General features: G+C 44.3%; 1 protein-coding gene across 11 annotated transcripts in view; it reads left to right on the top strand.

Moving 5' to 3' along the window:
• The window catches only part of LNX1 (ligand of numb-protein X 1), a 240265-nt gene that overhangs the window by 95787 nt on the left and 122464 nt on the right, over nt 1-22014 (top strand). For 9 of the 11 annotated variants that reach the window (XM_021101221.1, XM_021101222.1, XM_021101224.1 and 6 more), the window contains one exon: nt 7386-7512. The gene's annotated coding sequence lies outside the window, so the exon portion shown is untranslated. Of the gene's footprint in view, nt 1-3575; nt 3594-7312; nt 7513-22014 lie in introns of those variants that run through there. The other 2 variants (XM_021101218.1, XM_021101216.1) reach the window with 2 other exon arrangements.

The raw sequence follows: 22014 nt of genomic DNA, 5'->3' as shown, positions 1-22014 counted from the left end.
TGCAGGGGCAGAGTGTGTGAGGGCTGAAGACAATCAGAGTTTTCTTTGGAAACCACTTTCCCATGGAAATTGGGGTGTGGGGAAACTGTCCCCTCTAACACGGTGTTACTAGGGCATAGGGACTTGGGGGGGGGTGCTGATATTCTGTGGAGGAAAAGGATGCGGAGATGTTGATGAGGTTTGCTGGGCAGGCAGAGGCCAATCATGAAAGGCCTGGCGTGCACAGCAAAGCAAAGGAACTGAAGGTGGGATGGTCGTGGAAAGGAGAGGCATGGACCAGGGTTGCCATTGCCGAGGAGAGTGACAGAGGCAGCTGGCACTGCAGAGCTTAACAGAGATGGCAGCACCAACCCTCGTGCTTATAGGAAGGGAGGAGGCTGGTGCTCTGGATCCTCCAGACCATTAGGAAGTTGAAGATGTGGGTAAGGAAGTGGGATCTGGGCCTGATAGGCTTGAAATGAAAACTCTAGGGAGCAATATTCTCGGGCAGCCTCTAGGGGTCAAGAACCAGGGTTCACAGTCCATTCAGAGAAGAAGGCATACTTTGAGTAGGAGAGTGAAAAATCTGAATGGTTAAAAGACATAGAACAGAGTAGCCTTCTCAGATTTTTTTTTTCTTCTTTTCTTTTTTCTTATTAGGGCCACACCCATGGCATATGGAGGTTCCCAGGTTAGGGGTCAAATCAGAGCTGTAGTTGCTGGCCTACACCACAGCCACAGCAATGAGGGACCTGAGCCATGTCTGTGACCTACACCACAGTCACAGCAACGCCGGATTCTTAACTCACTGAGCAAGGCCAGGGATCGAACCCACCCGCATCCTCATGGATCCTAGGTGGGTTCGTTAACCACTGAGCCACGAGGGAACTCCCTCAGCTTTTTATGGCGTGGAAAGTTTTTGGATGATAAGAAGGTCCAAGGGGTGGCCCTGAGAATGGGCAGCTTAAGAGGAGTGGAGGTAAATGTCCTTAGACTTGAGAAGGTCAAGGACGTGGAGGGATCCCCACAAGTTAACAGGAGAAGAGACATTTTTACACCTTTGACTTATGGTATTGGCTCAATTCGAGTAACTATAGATGATGGAACCAAGAAAGAAACAAAGAGATGACAACCTTCAAAATGGCAACAACCATGACCAAAAAAATTGAATAACCCACCTGGTTCATCCAAAGATGGAGTCATAGAAACATGAAGATATTCACAGCTGTGGAATATAGGTCTTGTGACAGTTACAGAGATGGCATCTGTGAAGTCTGTGTTTTTTTTCTGTCAAAGAGAAGTGTGCTGGCCACAGATCTGCATAGGAAACCTTCCCAAAACGTATGTCATTGTCAATGATAGATGTACTGTCTATCAGGACAGAGAAGTGTTTGGGAGCAGAGAAGTGTCTGTTCCCAAACCACAGGTCCATCCCAGAAGCTCATCTGCAAAGCAGACAACACAATAGTTGTAACCCTGTGAGAGAGAGCAATATCTTCCACATACACAGACCACGTGGTATCTATCCCATCAGCTGAATATTACTGTTCTTTTCCATAATTGCCCTCTGGGTGCTGCTTACTTGCATCATGCTAAGTACTTATAATTACCAAATAAAAGATTTGGAGCTAAGCTACTTTAAAAAAAAAGCAACTGAGGCCAACACAATGGCACGTGTATGGCAATTCCCTCTCACAAGGCAAAACCATGTCATCCAGAGAGAGGCCTTTTATTAAAATCAGATAGACTATGTTCCCTTTTGTTGTGGCATTCAGTCATCTTAGACAACGCTACAAATATGCAATTAAAAAAAAAAGAGGAAGCACACAGGGTCAAAGCAATTCTGATGAATCTTGAGGTATACAGTCTTAGCCGCAGTTCATTGCCAAGAAGAATCCTTGAGAATGCCAGCCTTCACTGTGGCGATCTAGAAGGAAAGAGCTTTGACAACAGGCCTCCTTTCCTCCCATAGATTTCCCTGTCAAGAAACATAAAAGAATCCAGACGAATCAAAAAGCCCAAGTGAACTGGCTGGCTAACTAGGATAGGACCAACCTTGAGTTCAGAGAGCTTTCTAATGTGTTCCACCTGTCACAAAGAACAAAGTTTACAGGATATGCTGACTGCAAAGGAGGCTTGCTTCCAAAGAGTAAGATGATCACATGGTAGCTGAAATGACATATCCTGGAAGTTTAGCCCAACACTGAAAATTTTGTCACTCTTAATAAATTGCTCATGCCAAAGATGCCGAATTTCTTTCTCTTTCTTCCTCTCTCACTCCCACCCTCCCTCTTTCCCTCTCTCATTTTTCTTTCCTTTTTTCTTTCTTTTCTTTCTTCCTCTCTTTTTTCTTCAGTTCTTTCTTTTCTCTTCTTTCTTATCTTCTTCCTTCCTTTTTTCCCTCTTTCTTCTTTTTCTTCCTTCCTCCCTCCATTTTTCTTTCCCTCCTTTCCTTTCTTCCTTCCTTCCCTCCCTCTTTCTTTCCCTCCTTTTCTTCCTTCCTTCCTCCCACTGTTCGATCATCATGGCAGAAGTAGCCCGCAGTAAGTGAGGACCTGAGAAGTCAGCCCTTGAGGCTTTCTACAGTCTATTGCCTCCTTACCCATCTAAATGGAGCAGAGGGTGGGTCCTCTTCACCCCAGCAGGATGAACATTTCATTACCTTGTCTTTCCCCTCCTCCTCCACTACACAGTTTCTCTCCAACACACACATGCGCTGTGATCATCCCTGCCTCCACCTGCTGTCCTGCCTGGATTTGTCAGCCCTTCTCAACTCCCTCTCCAAATGCTTCAAGGTCCAATTCATGTTCCATTCTCCATGAAATCTTGCCTTATGACACCACCTAACACCCATCATTTCCTTTCCTGATTATCCCTCCCTCTTACCCGCAAACCAGAGATAGAAATTGCTATTGTGCTTGGACTTGTATCTTGAAGATTCCAAGGTTATCTCTGAGCTCAAGGGTGCCACGGCCTTCTAGCAATGACAGTGAGAGCGATATAGGAGGAGGGAACAGAGTAGTGTGGGTCTAATATTTGCCAACCGTGGTCTAAACCATCTAACTCGGCAATGGTTGTACTGGAATTTAATTTTACATTATCTCATTATCCAGTTGCATGTGGATCTGTTCTTATGGCCCATTGGATAAACTCTGCAGATTTTATAGGGATAGACTGTTAAAGTTAAAGAGAGAAATAGCCATTAAAGATGTCATACCGAGCTACAACTGATCACTTTGGCCTTCCCTTCTTGTGGTTGGTTTGACAGATCCCCAAAAGATGATTTCAAGGATGCATCCAGGGATGATGGATTTCCTGGTGTATTTTCTCAAATGTATGTATAAATGCATCCATATGTATTCGTAACTTAACTACATACTCAGTACATAAACCAGATTACAAATTCATTTGCAATTGGAGACAGTCCTTCCCAGAAGCTACACTTCCCAGGGCTTCTTCTCCGAGGCACTTCCTTCTGAAAAGAGGATAGGTAAGACGTTTGATTAGAATCCAGGAAGTTGCCCAAAGAGCATGAAATCAGAAGCTTTTCCCCTTTTTTTCCCAGTTGTTGAAACTGCTCTGACCCCACCACCTGCTGGCTGTGCTATCTTCGTGTAAGTACTCAGTCTTTCTGAGCTTGGTTTTCCAGCCATATATGCAAAAAGAGTAACAGCTTACAGGGTTGGGGTCAAAAGTGCTTATAGGAGCTCCCCTTGTGGCTCAGCAGTAATGAACCTGACTATTATCCATGAGGACTCAGGTTCGATCCCTGGCCTCACTCGGTGAGTTAAGGATCCTGAGTTGCTGTGGCTATGGCTGTGGTGTAGGCTAGAAGCTACAGCTCTGATTTGCCCCCTAGGCTGGGAACTTACCTATGCCAAGGGTGTGGCCCTAAAGAAAAAAAAAGGGCCTTATAACCCTAGGTAATACCAGCTAAGCACTTATTCAATGGTAGTTTTTATGGGTATTACATATATCTTTTCACCAGTCCTTTAGAAATACTGTTTCCATAATAATGCAACAACCTTAGTGGAATAATGAAGCCCATATTGATCTTTTAAACTTGTAAAGATTATTCTAAATCCAGGAGTATCAAGTCAAATGGCCTATTGTGTGGAACACATCTAGTTTTTTCTGTTCTGTTACACTGTATTCCTGGGAGTGAGCTCCATTCCTGGTTCAATTTTTGTTCTCAGTTTTTATTCATCCAACCACAGGAGCAGAAGGCTGTGTGGCAGTGAACATATCAAGTGAAGCCCCATAACCTCAAGGGCTTTCGATAACACTTTCTGCACTGTCATTTCTTGTGAGTTCTTTTCCCAGAAACCGTGTTCCCCCTCCACCCTCCCTAAGTCTGTGATCCTCCTGCCAGGTGGGACCAGGTGCCCTTCAGAGTTGACTGGCACACACAGAAGGCAGGCTGCCAGGACAAATGTAGGCAGGTCTTCTAGATGATTCAGCGGGCTGGCGGCTCACTTGGCCCCTCCTCCTGTCCCAGGGGACACCCAGTCTGGCCCCTCCTCCTGTCCCAGGAGACACCCAGTCCAGCCCCAGAGAAGCCTTTGTTTAGCAGATGTTTCTCAATTGCATATCAAACTGGTGGGTGGTACTTATTCCTGAAACACAGGCGAGGAAAAGGTTTTGCTGCCTTTGTCTTTTTTGGTCTGAGAGTAAATGAGAAGCCACCCCTACCACCCAACCCACCGGACCAGTCCTGGGATGGAACCTGCCCCTCCGCAGCGACCTGAGCCTGAGCCTCCGAGTCGGATTCTTAACCCACTGTGCCACAGGGGTAATGCCTACCATAGTTTCTATCAGACAAAAATAATAATAAAAATGTGAATGGAGAATTTTTTTTCCTTTTAGGGCTGCACCTGTGGCATCTGGAAGTTTCCAGGCTAGGGGTCAGATTGGAGCTGCAGCTGAGGCCTACGCCAGAGCCACAGCAACGCCAGATCTGAGCCACATCTACGACCTATACCACAGCTCATGGCAATGCTGGATCCTTAACCCACTGAGCAAGGCCAGGGATCGAACTAGCATGTTCATGGATACTAGTCAGATTTTTAGCCTGCTCGGCCACAATGGGAATGCCTAAGGAATTTTTTTAAGTTTCCAGTTCTCAATAAAGTGCACCCTGTTCCCAAGTGGGGAAGGCCATCTAGTCTGGAAGCACTGAGAAGAAGAGCCAGCTCTTTTGTAAGTGAAGTTTCCAGAGCTTGCTCTGCACCCAAGCCCTTGACTAGAATTTCTCGTCCTTCCTTCCCTGGTTGTTTTACAAGGTATCCAATGACGCCGGGCACCCAGTCAATGTCAAGGCCAAGAAAAAGGAATCCACACCTTCCTCTCCTCCTCCTCCTCCCCTCCCCCTTCCTGTTATCCTTCTTCCACCACCCCTCCCCCCCAGCCAAAAAAAAACGCCAACCAACCAGCCAATCCAAATGCCTCTGAAGAAGAATAGTGTTAGAATGTGTGGCTCCATAGTATTTCCAGTATCAAGAGAAGAGGGAGACAGACTGGGGGAAAAATCAGAATGTCAACATTTTTTCTTTCTTCAAGGGAGAAAACTAGAGTCTATCTCTCTGGGCAAGCAGGCCATCCTCCTGGGAGGCAGAACCCACAACTTCCCCAGGTAGCCCATTCCAAAGACTGAATAAATTGTACAGAGATGCTGGACCAGGGCCACAGAAATATACATGGCATTTACATACCATGATGGGAGCTGTTTACAATCCTCTGAAAGATGCCAAAGGGTTTAACAGTCAGTTGTAATCGCTCCCAGCTGCCGCTGCGTTGCTGGCTGAGTTGTAGCGTTGCAGTCTTTTCCTGCTGGAAGAGCTGAAGCAACACAATGACCTATCCAGGGTCACACACCACGCTTGGGACAGAAATAAGGCTGACTCCTCCTTCCTGGCTCTAACCAGCCAACAATGCCACCTTATTACTGTACTATCATCCAAATCTGAATCATTTAAATTGCTCCTAATTGCAGGCCGACAGTGAGCTGTAACTGCCATGTGACTCTAACTGCCTGGCCAGCGAGCCAGAAGTGACTGAAGTTTCAGACTCCTGAATATGAGATGAAACGCTGGGAGGGGGTGGGGAAACATATTTGAAAATTTGTCTCTGAAACTACTGACAAGCATCCGATTTAGATTTTTTTTAAATGAATTTGAAATGTCACCTCTCATTTATTGTATTGAAACAACCCCTGGAATTCAAACGGATGCCATCAGAGAGGCACTTGGGGATTAATCCCAAATATTTTCCAGTCAATCTTCACATACTTCCTCTTTATGCTCGTTAAATGACTGTGCCTTTGTATTTAAACTTCCTATGTTATCACGTCTATGGAATCTAAAAAATAAATGAATGTAACAAAACAGAAACAGACTCATAGAAAACAAACTAGTGGTTACCAGTGGGGAGAGGGAAGGCGGGAGGGGCAAGATAGGGATAAGGGCCTAAGAGATACAAACAACTATGGATATAATAAATAAGCAACAGGAGTTCCCATTGTGGCTCAGTGGTTAATGAATCCGACTAGAGACCATGAGGTTGAGGGTTCAATCCCTGGCCTTGTTCAGTGGGTTAAGAATCCGGCATTGCCATGAGCTGTGGTCTAGGTCACAGACACAGCTTGGATCCTGTTGCTGTGACTGTGGCGTAGGCCGGTGGCTACAGCTCTGATTAGATCCCTAGCCTGGGAACCTCCATATGCTGCGGGAGTGGCCCTAGAAAAGGCAAAAAGACAAAAAAAAATTTTTTTAAATAAATAAGAAACAAAGATACATTGTACAGGAGTCCCTGCCGTGATGCAGTGAACTAAGAATCTGGCATTGCCACAGCTGTGGCTTGGATTGGATCCCTGGCCCGGGAACCTCTACCTGTCACAGGTGCAGTAAAAAAAAGGGGGGAGGGGGGAAGCACAGGGAAATACAGCCATTATTTTGTAATAACTTTAAACGGAACATAATCTATAAAAATATTGAACCACCTGTTGTACACCTGAAATTAATAAAACCCTTCAATTTTAAAATAAAGTTTTAAAATGAAAAAAAATAAACTTTCTTTTTAACTCACTTGTAGGCAGCTAATAGGAGGGGGTGGGAGGAGGGGGCTGGGGAAGCAACCAGGGATGTAAATTCAGATCGGTCCACAGGGCTGGACACGTGCTGTGCTCAGCAAAGAAAGTAAATTCCACTGGGCAAATTGCTCTAACTGATTCATTTGTCCCTGCGGAGACGCCACCTACCTGCTCGCAGGTATTCAGGTAAATGACAGGTGGGCGGGACCAACTGACTGTCTCAATAGCTAAGGTCCCAGCAATGTTTTACCTGCGGAGGCTCCCGTGATGTCACACATTTCCTGCTCTCCACCGACCAATGCCCTCCTCCTTCCTCTAGGCACCTGTACTCTGAGGTGGACGCTGATCACTGCTCGGTTGGCCCAGGGAGCTGCTGGATTCACCCACAAGGTGTGAGAACTGCAGGGCTGGTGCTGCTTTGAGAGCCGTAGGCAACACTTAAAAAGGTGAGCTGAAACCCTCCATTTTTCTCTGTGGGCCTTTAGACCACTGGCCCCTGACAGATCTGAACTAGGGATTTGAGTGAAAAAATACAAGCCTGGGGTGTTTGTCCCAGAGAGAAAAGCCCTTTTGAGAAGAAGGAGATGCCTTTGACATTTGGTTGCCCAGGAAATTTCTCCTAAGCCAGATATTGAGTCCTTTTTTGTTTCTTTTAATCATTAATCCAGCCTCTGCTTGTCTGGGAAGTTGAACTGATTATTACTGTTTTAACCCCTGAAATGAAGTGGAGGGGAGACTTTTTTTGGAAGCAACTTAAAACCTGTTCAGCCCGGGTGTAACAGGGGTTGGGAGGCCACCTGAATTCAGAGGTGCTTATTTGCTTTATTTTGCCTTACTTTCTGCCTTTGTCTCGCCACAGGCAATTTTGATCTAAATCTGTGAGACAACCTTAAATTCTTTTTTTTTTTTCCTGAAAAATCAGTTGCTCCAACCGGTAAATTCTGTGGCCCTTCCTGAGAAGCCTTCCACTCCAGCATTCCTCCCTCTTTCTTCCATAAAAAAGTCTACCGTTTCCTTTGTTCTTTGTTGAAGACTCTTGGTCAAACACTCTTTGTCAAACCACTTTGCAGTCTGGATTAGAATTGTTTACATTCAGACCCGGCTTGACTGCCTGCTGCCCTTCGGTTAAAGATTCTTTCCTCAATGTTGACAAGAATATAAGTTCAGGGCTGATGTGTAGTTTTTCTGAAGGCTTCCATTTTTTTCCTCTTTCTATTTCTTTTCACAGCAAATATGCCAAGGCCATTGCTTTGCCAAGACGTTTCTTTTTCAAGTAATTTTAGCTCTAGGAACCATTTTCGTTTTCATAATCCTGACCATACAGCCTGTTCCTGCTTCTGTTCTTGACAGCGCAGTGCCCCACTCTGCACTCAATAGGGTCGTTAGAAGAAATGAAACCATCTCCAAACCTCTTTTTCCCTACTGGGATGAGCTGGAAAATGGGGGGAGAAAAATTTAAAAAAAAAAGTCAAAATAGGGGGTGGCATTTCATTCTGGATTCCTTCGTGGACTATTTTTCTGAGATTTCAGTGAGCCAGGGGGTCATCTGTTAGGACTATTCCTATTCCCATGAATATTCATCTTTATCCACCCAGAAATTCAAAGTACTCATCCGTTCTCCAAAAGCATACATTGAAACGAGCTCTCAGACTGTTCCTTCTCCCTCAGCCTCTGCCCTGCACTTGCTGCTGGTTTCTCCTCCTCCTCAGAGGCTGACGTTGCTCTTGAAATGACCTTTGAGTCTGTCCTTGTCCCTTGAGCCCTCTGTTTAAGTGGTGGCTGCTGCTTGTCCCTCACTGCTGTGCTCACTGGATTCAGAGCCTTGTCAGCAGGGGAAGAGAAAAACATCTCTCAACTCCTGAGTCTTTTGGATAAAATTATGTCTTTAAAGTCACCAGCTTCTCCACAAGACTGCTTTCCCTCGGGTCCGACCATGGTTCATTAGTTCTTTGCAGAGTAGTTAATGGATAGGGAAACCAATCATTTCATGGTACAAATGAACTTCTTTACAAAACAGAAATAGACTCATAGACATAGAAATCAAACCTACGGGGAGTTCCTGTCATGGCTCAGCAGTAACAAACACAACTAGTATCCATGAGGACGCGGGTTTAATCCCTCGCCCTGCTCAGGGGGTTAAGGATCCAACGTTGCCGTGGGCTGTGGTGTAGGTCGCAGATGTGGCTCAGATCTGGCATTGCTGTGGCTGTGGCATAGGCTGGCAGCTGTAGCTCCAGTTCGACCCCAACCTGTTCTATATGCTGCAGGTGCAGCCCTAAAAAAAAAAAGAAAAAAAACATTGTTACCAAAAGGGAAAGGTGGAGGGATTAATGAGGAGTTCGGGATTAACACATGCACGCTACTATACATAAAATAGGTAATCAACTAGGACCTACTTAGAGCACAGGGAACTATACTCAGTACTTTGTAATATACTATAAGGGAAATGAATCTTAAAAATTATTTATATATATCTGAATTATTTATATATATATATATGAATCACTTTGCTGTATACTTGAACCTAATACAACATTGTAAATCAACTACACTTCAATTTTTTTTAAAAAATTATTTCATCACTATATATCAGGGTCCCTGGTTATTAAAGGAACAAAGCTGTGGACATTATGTAATGAAGAATGTAAGAAAGGGGAAAAATTACAGACTGGAATTCAGAGTCAGGGAACCCGGAATGCAGTTGATCTCTTGGATAATGGGTACACAAGTTTTGTCCAAAGGGGTTAAATTACCCATAGCGGTTTCCTTCCTGTTGTAATAACTCCATGCCTTGGTTGGGTGGCAAAAAAGTCTGATTACAAATTTTACAAAAATGGAAGATTATAGTCTCTTCCATTTTTTTACATCCTTCCTTGCGTTACTTCTCTGACCCTCTGTTTTCTTCATCCGTAAAATAGGTGATAATAATCCCAACAATGTAAATTGGTCCTGAAAAGTACATGAGGCAGCATGTAGAGAGAGTTGAGTGACCAGTGCCTGGTGCTCAGTGAGTACAAATCAGAGCTAGATTCATCCTTCTTGAATGCATTTTCCTGGATTGCTTGGAGGAGGTAGTGGTCTGACCCTATCAAGACAAAAGTTCTTGGAGTTCCCGTCGTGGTGCAGTGGTTAACGAATCTGACTAGGAACCACAAGGTTGCAGGTTCGATCCCTGGCCTTGCTCAGTGGGTTAAGAATCCAGCATTGCCGTGAGCTGGGGTGTATGTAGGTTGCAGATGTGGTTCGGATCCCGCGTTGTTGTGGCTCTGGCATAGGCTGGCCGCTCCAGCTCCGATTCCACCCCTAGCCTGGGAACCTCCATATGCCGTGGGAGCGGCCCAAAAAAATGGTAAAAAGACAAAAAGACAAAAAAAAAAAAAGAAGAAGAAAAAGAAAAAAAAAGGTCTTATGTGGTTGCAATTATTAGGAACCCTATGAGTTCTAGTTCCGGTTATTAATGGTAAGTAATTAACACCAATGTCCACAGTTCAGAGAAAGGAAACCAGCAGGAGGCAGGAGAAGGCTTAACCTATGTCTCTGAATGGGCCGGACAGATGGGTCTGGATTTAGGAGCATCTGGCCACTGCTGTTACTCCTGCCCTCCCCCTTCTCAAGGCTCTCATCTCACAACAGACCCACAAAAGGCGGTCCTCTGCAGGCCTTTGGGGGAAGTCCTCTTGTCATTTGCTGTAATCTAACTTGGTGGGCGGCCCACTCTGCTTTCAGCTGTGCTGTCTCCTTGGTCTCCTCCAGCCTTCACTGCTACGCTGCAGGGCCATGGCCCCAGAAGGAGGAGGAAGCAGGTGGCTTAGAGCTGGCCCTGGCCTAAGGAAGGGGGACTCATGGGTCCTTTGGCTGTGATTGTCCCCTGATGGGCTGTCCTATGCCCTATGATGACCTTGAGCCATTGTCTGAGAGCAGGCACGTTCGTGGGTCTTTTGGCTGTGATTGTCCCTAATGGACTCTCCTATGCCCTACAATGACCTTGAACCAGGCACGTTCTGAGAGCAGGCATGTTCCCAGGACCCTGGCATCTTCTTCAGATCTCACCCCATCCCGAAAAGATTAAAGCACCTTTTCATCATTCAAGAGCAAGGTAACAGCCTAGTGGATGGAGGCCAGGGGCTCATAATCTTAAAGCAACTGATGTGTTGCTTAGGGGAGCCTGGGGAAGCACCTCAACTTCCCCACCTATTTCTATGTTTAGCTTTCCCCCCAAAGGGGATGCTAACATGGTGTATTTCTTACCCCCAGGGCCCCTTAACAGAGGCGGGGTGGGCTGCACCCCTAGGTGAGTAGTGCAGGTTGACTGCAGGGAAGTAGGCAATGCTTCACTAGGAAATATTAGCCTTAGTTATTGCACTAAAGGTAGTACAACGTGACAGTGTGAGAACAGTGGTCTGATCTCTGCACAAGACTCCCCGGGTTCAAAACCCAGCTTCAGGGGCTTCCTATTATGGCTCAGCAGGTGAAGAACCCAACACAGTGTCTATGAGAATGCAGTTTGGATCCCTGGCCTTGCTCAGTGGGTTAAGGAGCTGGCATTGCCACAAGCTGTGGCGTAGGGCACACATTTGGCTTGGATCTGGCATTGCTGTGGCTGTGGTGTAGGCCAGCAGCTGCAGCTCTGATTGAACCCCTAGCCTGGGAACTTCCATATGCTGCAGGTGTGGCCCTAAAAAGAAAAACAAACAAACAAACAAATAAAAATCCCAGCTCCACCTTATACCAGCCACATGACCTGGGATGGATTATTTAACCTGACTCTACCTCGGCTGTAAAATAGGCTTATGATGAAGCTGAAAGGAGTTGAAATGTGTACAGTGCTTAGGAGAGTCCCTGGTACAACATCAGCTTTTATTAGTATAATTTTCTTGAGAAGAAGGCATAGGGGGTAGAATCTGTCAGACCTGGGTTTGAGACCCAGTTCTGCCACGTAATTATTTAGCTACATAAGTAACATAACATCTCTTTTGCCTCAGTTTCATCATCTGGAAAACAGAAAACTTACCAAACCCAGTGCCGCTGTGAGGAATAACTGAAATGGTTTCATGTATAGTGCCTGGTATATAGTAAGTGCTCAATAAATGTTAAATCAAGTATTATTATAGGAAACAATGATTATCGGATGCAGCTAGACTTCTTAGATTAGGCTACAGTTTGGATATAATAATGGCAGAAATAGTATGAGTTGACCAAAAACTCTCCGAGCAAAACAGATTTCCTGGAGTTCCCATTGTGGTGCAGCAGAAACAAATCAGACTAGTATCCATGAGGACACAGGTTCAATCCCTGGTCTTGCTCAGTGGGTTAAGGATCCAGCATTGCCGTGAGCTGCAGTGTAGTTCGCAGACGTGGTTCAGATCCCACATTGCTGTGGCTGAGGTATAGGCCAACAGATGCAGCTCCAATTCAACCCAGACCCTGGGAACTTCCATATGCTGTGGGTGCAGCCCTAAAAAAAGAAAGGAAAAAAAAAAAATCAGATTTCCTAAAAGGCTCCCAAAAGCTTAGAAGGAAAACTTGGTAACAAAAATCATCTTGTGGCATTTTATTTTGACTTGGTGTATTTTTTTAAATTGAAACAGTTGATTTATAATGTGTTAATTTCTGCTGTACAGCTAAGTAATTCAGTTATACATATATAAATATACTTTCTTTTTGATATTCTTTTCTGTTATGGTTTATCTCAGAATATTGAATATAGTTCCCTGGGCTGTACAGTGGGACCTTGTTGTTTATGCATCCTATGTGTAATACTTTGCATCAACTGACCCCAAACTCCCAGCCCAGCCCTCCCTCACCCTAATATCTTGTTTATCTTGGAGTTCCAGGGTAGAGGAGCTGCCAGTGGAAAGGCCTGGTCCTTTGCAGAACTGTGGGCGGTAGGATTCTGTGATGTAAATAAACAGTGGGTTTTCCCTGAGGAGTGATTCCTGGCTTCCTGGCTCCCAGGGTCTCCTTTTTAAATTTGAATTCTTCCCTTCAAGTGAAGAAACTTGGGCCTGCAAGGATTCTGACTACTTAAAAAACCATTCTGTAAGATGCTACAAGAGGCCACCTATGAGGGAGGCTCTGAAATGTGGCCTCCTCACTGCCTCAGCATCCAAGGACTTCCTGATGGTACATAGCAACTCCTGATGTGTGTGCGCTGGCATCACACAGACTCGCTTTTATGTGGGTGGCAAATTTATGGTCCTCTGATAGGGCCTCCAAAGTATTGAGAGCTTTTCAAAACCCTTTGGAAGGAAGGCTACCTCCCTCTTTCTGGGTTCAGAGGATTTAACCATCTATTATCTCCAAAGAATGGAGGTTTACAGGAAGGCCATATAAATTGCAAAGCGCTAAAACTGCCCTAAGCTGAAATCAGAAGCAGAAAATGTTGGTTTCTCCCTGTAAACTTCTTACATTCACCATTGACTCTATCTCATTTTGTTCTAAGGGGACATGGGGACACCACAGTGACCTATGGCTTGGTTACCCAGAGACAGATTTCAGATCAGTATTAGGAAGAACTTTCTAAGAACTAGAGTTTTCCAAAAATCCAATAGGTTGTCATTTGGGGCACTGAGTTCCCTGTCATTGAAGGTGATATTTTCTGGTAAATTTAATCCCTGGTACATGTTTGCTGATTGACTGACTGACTGACTGAATGATGAACGAATGAATGAATGAGAAGACTTGTGTACTTCTCAACATGTACTGCTCATCTGCAAAATAAAGATTATATCACCTATCTCTAAGGATCATTCTAAAGATGAAATGAGAAAATAAACATAACGTACCCAGCATACTATCTTGTACTTAGTGAACCACTCATTAAATAGTAATAATTTATCCTGTTTTATATTATATTCTAAAAAGGAAGAAATAGAAGGGATTCCTGAAATTCAGGCAGAGGGGAGACCAAATCTCCAACTTTGAGATTTGTGGTTTCTGTGATCATCGTTTTATTCCTGTTCGCTTCGCCCCTGCCCTTCGGTATCTGCCCTTCTAACAGAATTTTTCCTCCTATTGTAGGCAGCCTCGCTCCTTGACCTGGTGGATTGACAATATACTTCTGACAGTGGTCAGGCCCTGTCCCAATTAAGCAGGAACATTTCTTTGCGTCACTAATAGGTGACTTGAAACGTGTGGACTTAACTTCCACCATTATTCTCCAGTGACTCTTCGTTGCTTCTTGTGTTTGATGCATTCGTCACAAGGACATAAAAGACTTCCCCAATAGCAGAGTGGAAACCCTCCAAGAATTTTCTTTAATAGCCTCTTGGTACAGTGCGTGGCAGCAGCACACACGTGATGGGGAGGTCTAAATATGTCATTGCTATCTGCCGAGAGGATTTACATAACTTGCTTATGACTGCTTCTGTCAGTCACATGGCCTTCTTTGACTAGTTTGCTGCATGTTTAGGCTCTGGCCTCCTCACCTTAATTCATGAGTCACCTATATTTTCAAACTCCTCATTAAGTATGATCATTATGTTTGTTTTATGTCTTCTCCAACACACATGAACTCAGTGATTCTACCTGTAGTCTTTCCCCGCCCCGGGGGCCCTAGGAAATTTGGTTTAAGCATCATCTCTGAAGACATCTGTGTTCTAACTTAGCAATGGATTAAAAGAAAATTATGATGCTTTTATACTAGGGCAGAACTGCTGTCCCTAAGTATGTAGCCATCTAAGTGGTTGCCACTCAACCTATTGTCCCTACACCATGTTGAGACGCGTTGAAGTGAGTCATGGCCAATGTGTAGCCCATTCCTGGGGGGATGTGCCTGGCAATACAGAGCCTCTCTATTCATTTCCTGGTGCTGCTCTAACAAATTACCAACAACCTGGCAGCCTAAAACAACACACACTTCTTCCCTCACAGTTCTGTGGGCCAAAAGTTTGAAACCAGGGTGTTGGCAGAGCCTGGCTTCCTTTGGAGGCTCCAGGAAAGAATCCTCTTTTGCCTCTTCCAGCTTCTAGAGCCTCCAGGCGCTCCAGGCTCATGGCTGCATCAATCACTCCAATCTGTTTCTGTCTTCACATCACCAACTCTGTATCTGTGTCTTCTTCTGTCTTTTTTTTTTTTTTTTTTTTTTTTTTTTTTGTCTTTTTGCCTTTTCTAGAGCTGCTCCTGCGGCATATGGAGGTTCCCAGGCTAGGGGTCCAATCGGAACTGTTGCTGCCGGCCTACACCAGAGCCACGGCAATGCAGGATCCGAGCCGCATCTGCAACCTACACCACAGCTCACAGCAACACCAGATCGTTAACCCACTGAGCAAGGCCAGGGATCGAACTCGAAACCTCATGGTTCCTAGTCAGATTCATTAACCACTGCGCCATGACAGGAACTCCTTCTTCTGTCTCTTAATAGGACCCTTGTCATTGGATTTAGGGTAAATCAGATAATCCAAGATGATTACATCTCAAGATCTTTAACTCACATCATCAAAGACCATTTTTCTGAAAAGGTCATGTTCACAGGTTCTGGGAGTGGCCCTATCTTTTGAGGGGATATTCCTACACATAGGCCCCTCCCACTGCTTATAGGGAAATTCCTAGTCCTCTTGGAAGCTGAAATATTGGGCAAAATACAGGCAAGGAGAATTAGAATTGGCAGCCTTCACCACTACCATGATTTATTCCCATGTTCAAAGTACAATAGTTACAGGATTTTTTGCTTTTTTGGTTTTATTGTTTTAAGGCCACACCTGTGGCATAGGGAAGGTCTCAGGCTAGAGGTCGAATAGGAATTATAGCTTCTGGCCTACACCACAGCCACAGCAACAAAGGATCCAAGCCAGTCTGTGACCTATACCACAGCTCATGGCAACACCAGATCCTTAACCCACTGAGCGAGGCCAGGGATCAAACACGCATCCTCATGTGTACTAGTTAGGTTCTCAACCCACTGAGCCCCAACGGGAACTCCAGTTACATGTTTTCTATTCTAAAGACCTACTGAGTTTTTTCAGTCAATAGCGTGATTTACCTACAAAAGCAAATCAGGAAAGGTCATTTGGAGTCACTTCAATAGGCAAGTTGTATCCTGTTTAAGGAAGTGATTCGTCCACTGAACCCTGAGCCCAGACCACAACTGGATAAGTTTTCTTTCCAGGTGCCATATTTTCTTTTCTTTCCTACTTTTTAGGCCTCACCCCAGCATATGAAAGTCCCCAGGCTAGAGGTCAAATCAGAGCTACAGCTTCTGGCCTACACCACAGCCACAGCAATGCCAGATCCGAGCCGAATCTGAGACCTACATCACAGCTCACCCACTGAGCAAGGCCAGGGATCGAACCTGCCATATCATGGTTCCTAGTCGGATTCACTTCTGCTGCACCATGATGGGAGCTCCATAGATGCCATGTTTTCAAAGGAACCTAAACAGCTGGAGGCCATCCTGGGTGGACCCTTTGGCACCACCTGGACTGCCAGGAAGGCAACTGGAAGAACCAGAGATGGAAAGATAATCTAAAAACCACAACCCAGTCTTTATGCCAGGGGGTGGAGGAGAGCTGTCATGTTTTGAGGGCATGAATGTGATTTCTGTTACACTGAAGGGCAGAGCAAGGGCTAAAGGCCATACTAACTAGAGGGAAGCATTCAGCTCTTAGCAACTTGATGCGCTCCCCGTCACTGAAGGTGTTTCCAGCCAGAGCTGGTGGGTCATCTCTCCAGGTTGCTGCAAAGAGGATTCCTTCAGTTGGTGAAAATCTAAGATTCTTACCTAACTCAAAATCCTATGACTTTTAAGTAATTTTTAAACCTCAAATGCAGGTCATCCATATGGGACCACCTGACACCGGTGGATGTTTTCTTCTTCCTTGATGGATGTGTTTGCTCAGGTTCTTCCTCCCACCTGGTTTCTTCCCACTTGTCCAGATCCCATTTATCTTTCATGATCCTCTCCAAGGACCATCTGTTCCATGAACTTCCCTTGGCTGTTGTGGGCCTCATTACACTGCTCTCTTGCTCCTTTTCCTCCAATAGTTTGCATCTACCAACCCCAAACTCCCTGTCCATTCCCTCCCCACCGCCTTGGCATTCACAAGTCTCTTCTCCATGTTCATGATTTTCTTTTCTGGGGAAAGGTTCATTTGTGCTGTATATTAGATTCCAGATATAAGTGATATCATATGGTATTTGTCTTTCTCTTTCTGACTTACTTCACTTAGTATGAGAGTCTCTTATTCCATCCATGTTGCTGCAAATGGCATTATTTTGTTCTCTATTATGGCTGAGTAGTATTCCATTGGGTATATATACCACCTCTTCTTGATCCGTTCATCTGTCAATGGACATTTAGGTTGTTTCCATGTTTTGGCTATTGTGAATAGTGCTGCAATGAACATACTGGTGCATGTGCTTCATTTTTGTTGTTGGCAGGGGTTCAGCTCCATTTCACTGTGTTGGTAGACCAGGAAACAGAAGGACATCTTTTCTGGGCCAGAGTTCTTACAAACAAACCCAAGTTTGAAAATGGTGCCGTGACACCCCAGGGGAAGGGCAATAAAATCTTTCACCTCTTGAACAGGCTTGTGAAAGACCATCGCTGATGTCTAAAACTTGCATTCAATTGGCTTGGCACTTAGAAATTTTTTCACTTAACACTTCCCTTGTTTTTCCCACTCTCTAAATATCTATGTTCTCAGTTATTAATTCTCCATGTATTACATTGTCTCCTTTTAGTTCAATTCTCCTTTAACTTCCTGACCATACTTTGACCTCTTTAAAGACCATTTATACCTTTTTTTGTCTTTTCTAGTGCTGGCAACATCATGCAGGCTATTGTCATTCACAGACTTCATGAATGAATTGCTTATGCCCTTTTGGAGACCATTGATTTAGAAATTGAGTAGGAGCAGAGCTAACCCTGACCTTTGCAGCAGCCCATGAACACCTGCCCTCCCTCTGTGCCCTCTCCCTTTCCTCTGTAAGGCATATGGCACCTCTGCCTCCACTTCTAGCCAAGGCTCTTGGTTTGAAGACAAGTTTTATCCCATGTGTGACTATTTGCACTCAGGTCACTAGAGAAATTAATTTCTCCCTATTATATATGTGTCTATAAGCTAAGGAATAGCCCATAGAACATTTGTCTGTCCTCTCGTGTACCTTGTTCACAGTTAGTATTTGTCAAAAATTGATGGCACATTTGGTGGGGGGGCATCTTTTTAGGGCTGCACCCATGGCATATGGAAGTTCCCAGCTTAGGGGTTGATCAGAGCTACACCACCACCACAGCAATACAAGATCTGAGCTGCATCTGCAACCTACACCACAGCTCACAGAAATACCAGATCCTTAACGCACAGAGCGAGGCCAGGGATCTAACCCACGTGCTCATGGATACTCGTAGGGTTCATTACCACTAGGTCACTACGGGAAATCCTGATGGCACTTTGATACCTCCAATTTATCTGTAATTTAAAATGTAATCATAAATGTACTTTGTTTAATAAAGGAAGATAGAGTTTGTCCCAACTTTGGCAGTTACTTTTCCTCCAGTGATCTAATTTAGGAGGTGAAGCCAGAGCCAGGATGATTAGACAAACATACCCATGGGATAATCATTTTAAAGAGATGAGGCCGCTGGTGTGAAAAATTTATTGACACTGCTCCAACCTATTCCTCTGTGGGTGTATTTCTGGCCTTCATGGTTCTGGAGGATGGTCCTGAGTCTGACTGATCTCTGCACTGAAGCATGGCCTCAGTGGCCAGTTTGAAACCGTCTCTGCAGCCCTATGTAGCTATATCCAAATTCTGCTGTATGTAGCTATATCCAAATTTCAAAGCATCATTAGCAACCGAAAAACCTTAAGGTCAGTTTCTTGAAGGTAAAAGACGAAGCAACTCTTAGTCTTTATATATGTTTGAGATACACTGTAAACCACGAAGCTTCGATGAAGGGATGAAAAGATCTCAAATATTAAATGTCAGCAAAAATTACGAAGCAAGCTGACTACACTCAAGCAGAGCCTCATGCTGTTTGTATAGCCACACTCCACTCAGTGTCCTTACTAAAAAGAACTGTTTAAATCACTTGTCGGGGCTCTCCTTTGTTTGTACAAAACAAAGCCCTTTCAGGATCCAATCACGTTGTGATCATGTGAGGGACACGGCTTTACACTCTTTCCCTCTCATTGGAAGCAAGTTCTTCCTCTTACCTCATGAACCCTTCTGCAGATCTGGTGCCTCTATCATGTATAATGATCAGCTAGAGCAACAGTCAATTTAGACCTTGGTTAAAATTTAGTGGTGCACCTGTGTAATTCTTCGCTTTTGCTGTTGCACTTGGCTGGGGACCAGGGCAGGTGCAAGGAAAAGGCTGAGATCCACAGAGGTGGTTGGGAACAGAGCAGGCTCCTAACCATAAGCCTGATACTCCGCCCTCTCTTCCTGGGCTTCTAAAAATAACAGTGACAAAGCCATGAGCAGGTGAGGCAAACAAGGTCCTTGCCTTTGGGTACACACTTTAAGGGGGCACCAAAAAACCTTAGTAATCATGATAGTAATATTTTAATGTATTATTTTTTTAAAATTAAGGTAAAAAAATCCATGATGAACAAAAGACCAGAATTTAAATAAAGATAGAATCAGTAACTAAAGTTATTTAAAATTTAAAAATCATTTAATGGGAGTTCCTGTTGTGGCTCAGTGGTAACCAACCCAGCTACTATCCATGAGGATTCAGGTTCGATTCCTGGCCTCACTCAGTGGGTTAAGGCCCCAGCGTTGCCACAAGATGCGGTGTAGGTCACAGATGTGGCTCAGACCTGGCGTTGCTATGGCTGTGGTGTAGACTGGCAGCTACAGCTCTAATTTGACCCCTAGCCTGGGAACTTCCATATGTTGCAGGTACAGTCCCCAAAACGCCAAAAAAAAATTGTTTAAGATTATCACTTAGTCAAATGAAATTGTCAAACATGGTAATTTCCTCAGTTGAGAATCAGGCAACCAAAGAGGTAGCTTTTAAAACAGTATTGTTGGGTTTGCTTCCTTTCAAGTCAGGAAAGGGAAACTAGGAAGAAAAAAAAAACCTGTTTTTACTATAAGTAAAATATTTAAACTTAAATATTATCAAATATTTACACTTAAAGTAATGTTGCACATTTCATGTACATATTTTTCACATTTCCCACATTTTTTTTTCAACTACCTTAATAACCTGGAGGGAAAACTGACCATTAAAAAATACATGTATGTCAGGTCTCACATTTCCTTTTGCCTTAGGCTGCAACACAGCACTGGTGGGATACTGTTTCTGTTATTTAGGAATGTTTTCAGTGGATTTTTTCTGACTGTGATTGTCGTAGGCTACGTAGGAATTTTCCATAAGCCATGCTTTCAGGCAGATGAGAGGGGAATCCTAGTGGTTCAAGGTGACTGACTGGTAAAAACCTCCTCATGCATTTTCCTTCTCAAGGGCTTGTGCAGCTTTTATTTATTTATTTTTTAAACAGGTGGGCAGGAAGTGGGTGAAGAGGACCTGGAGCTGCAGGACTCCTTGTTTATCCCATTGCCCTCCCCTCCATCAGCTGACCTTGGCCTGTCACACTTTTAATTTTTCCATTTATCAGTGGCTTCCAATGACAGCTCACCAATGTTTACGCTCTGGATGGGAAAAATGATCTCAGATTTACCATTTGTTTGAATGGTGTCTCTTTCTCTTGAGTTATGTATGTCCGGACATTTTAGAACAAGAGTCATCACAATAAAGGAATGCTTACAGGAGTTCCCATTGTGCGCAGCAGAAATGAACCCAACTAGTATCCATGAGGATGTGGGTTCGATCCCTGGCCTCGCTCAGTGGGTTAAGGATCCAGTGTTTTCGTGAGCTGTGGTGTAGGTCACAGACGAGGCTTGGATCCCAAGTTGTTGTGGCTGAGGCATAGGCCGGCAGCTGCAGCTCTAATTTGACCCCTAGCCTGGCAACCTCCATATGCCTCGGGTGTGGCCCTAAAAAAAGGAATGCTTACAAACAACAATGGGGAGAGCCCCCAAATTCCTCAAATACCATTCGTTCTCAGGACCATATTCAGCACTAAAAATTCCAGTGCTGGAACTGTTTAGTCATTGAAGACTTCTTTCTATTTATATAAGTATGCCTATTGCCACTAAAAATCTTTGCATTTTCTAAACTGTGTTCCCAGCCCTTACTTTTAAAAGCCCCTACTTTACTTTATTACCCTTGGTATTTTTTTTTCCACTCTGTGGCCAAGAATTGCTAATAGCTTCCTCCAGGCCTCAGGGCAGTGAACCCTGCTCAGCCTTGGCAGGACTGCAGTAATAGCTGAGGTGTGTATTGCTACCAAGGAAGCAGATGCAGGAGTTCCCACTGTGGCACAGTGGGTTAGGAGTCTGACTGCAGTGGCTCAGTTCTCTGTGGAGGTTCGACTCCTAGCCCAGCACAATGGATTAAAGGATCCAGTGTTGCTGCAGCTGCAGAGTAGTTGCTACTGAGACCACGAAGGAGGGAGGGAGGGTAGAACGAATGAAAGAAAGAAAAAAGAAAAGAAAAGAAGAGAAGAAAAGAAAAGATGCAATATTTGAATCTGGAAGAAATTGGTTACTCCCACTTGGCTCTGTCCCGGAGACCTGAACTTTATGCTATCCATATATTTTAGGAAGGACACTGATAAATTGGGAAGTTTGCAGAAGAGCCTGGTCAGGCTCTTGGAGTTTGGAAACCTGAAGGAATGTTGGATGCACCAAAAGCTGCTGAACCTAGGAGAGGACTTGGGAACTGTTTTTAAATAATTGAAGGATTTAAGGAATTTGACACATTCAAAATGGCACCCATGGAGAGGGTGGGTGAGTTCTAGGGAGACAAATTTTTGGTCAATATATTGACATTCCCTCACTAATAGGTTAGAGCTATCCAAAAGCAGAATGATTTTATAAAGTAGTAAAGTCCTTTTTCACTTAAGGACCATATCTCAAGTCTTCCTTTCAACCCA

Source organism: Sus scrofa, chromosome 8 (assembly GCF_000003025.6).
Source record: "Sus scrofa isolate TJ Tabasco breed Duroc chromosome 8, Sscrofa11.1, whole genome shotgun sequence".
In the NCBI taxonomy this organism is placed as follows: Eukaryota; Metazoa; Chordata; class Mammalia; order Artiodactyla; family Suidae; genus Sus; species Sus scrofa.
The sequence above is the reverse complement of the archived record's forward strand: the minus strand, read 5'-3'. Positions and strand labels throughout refer to the sequence as shown.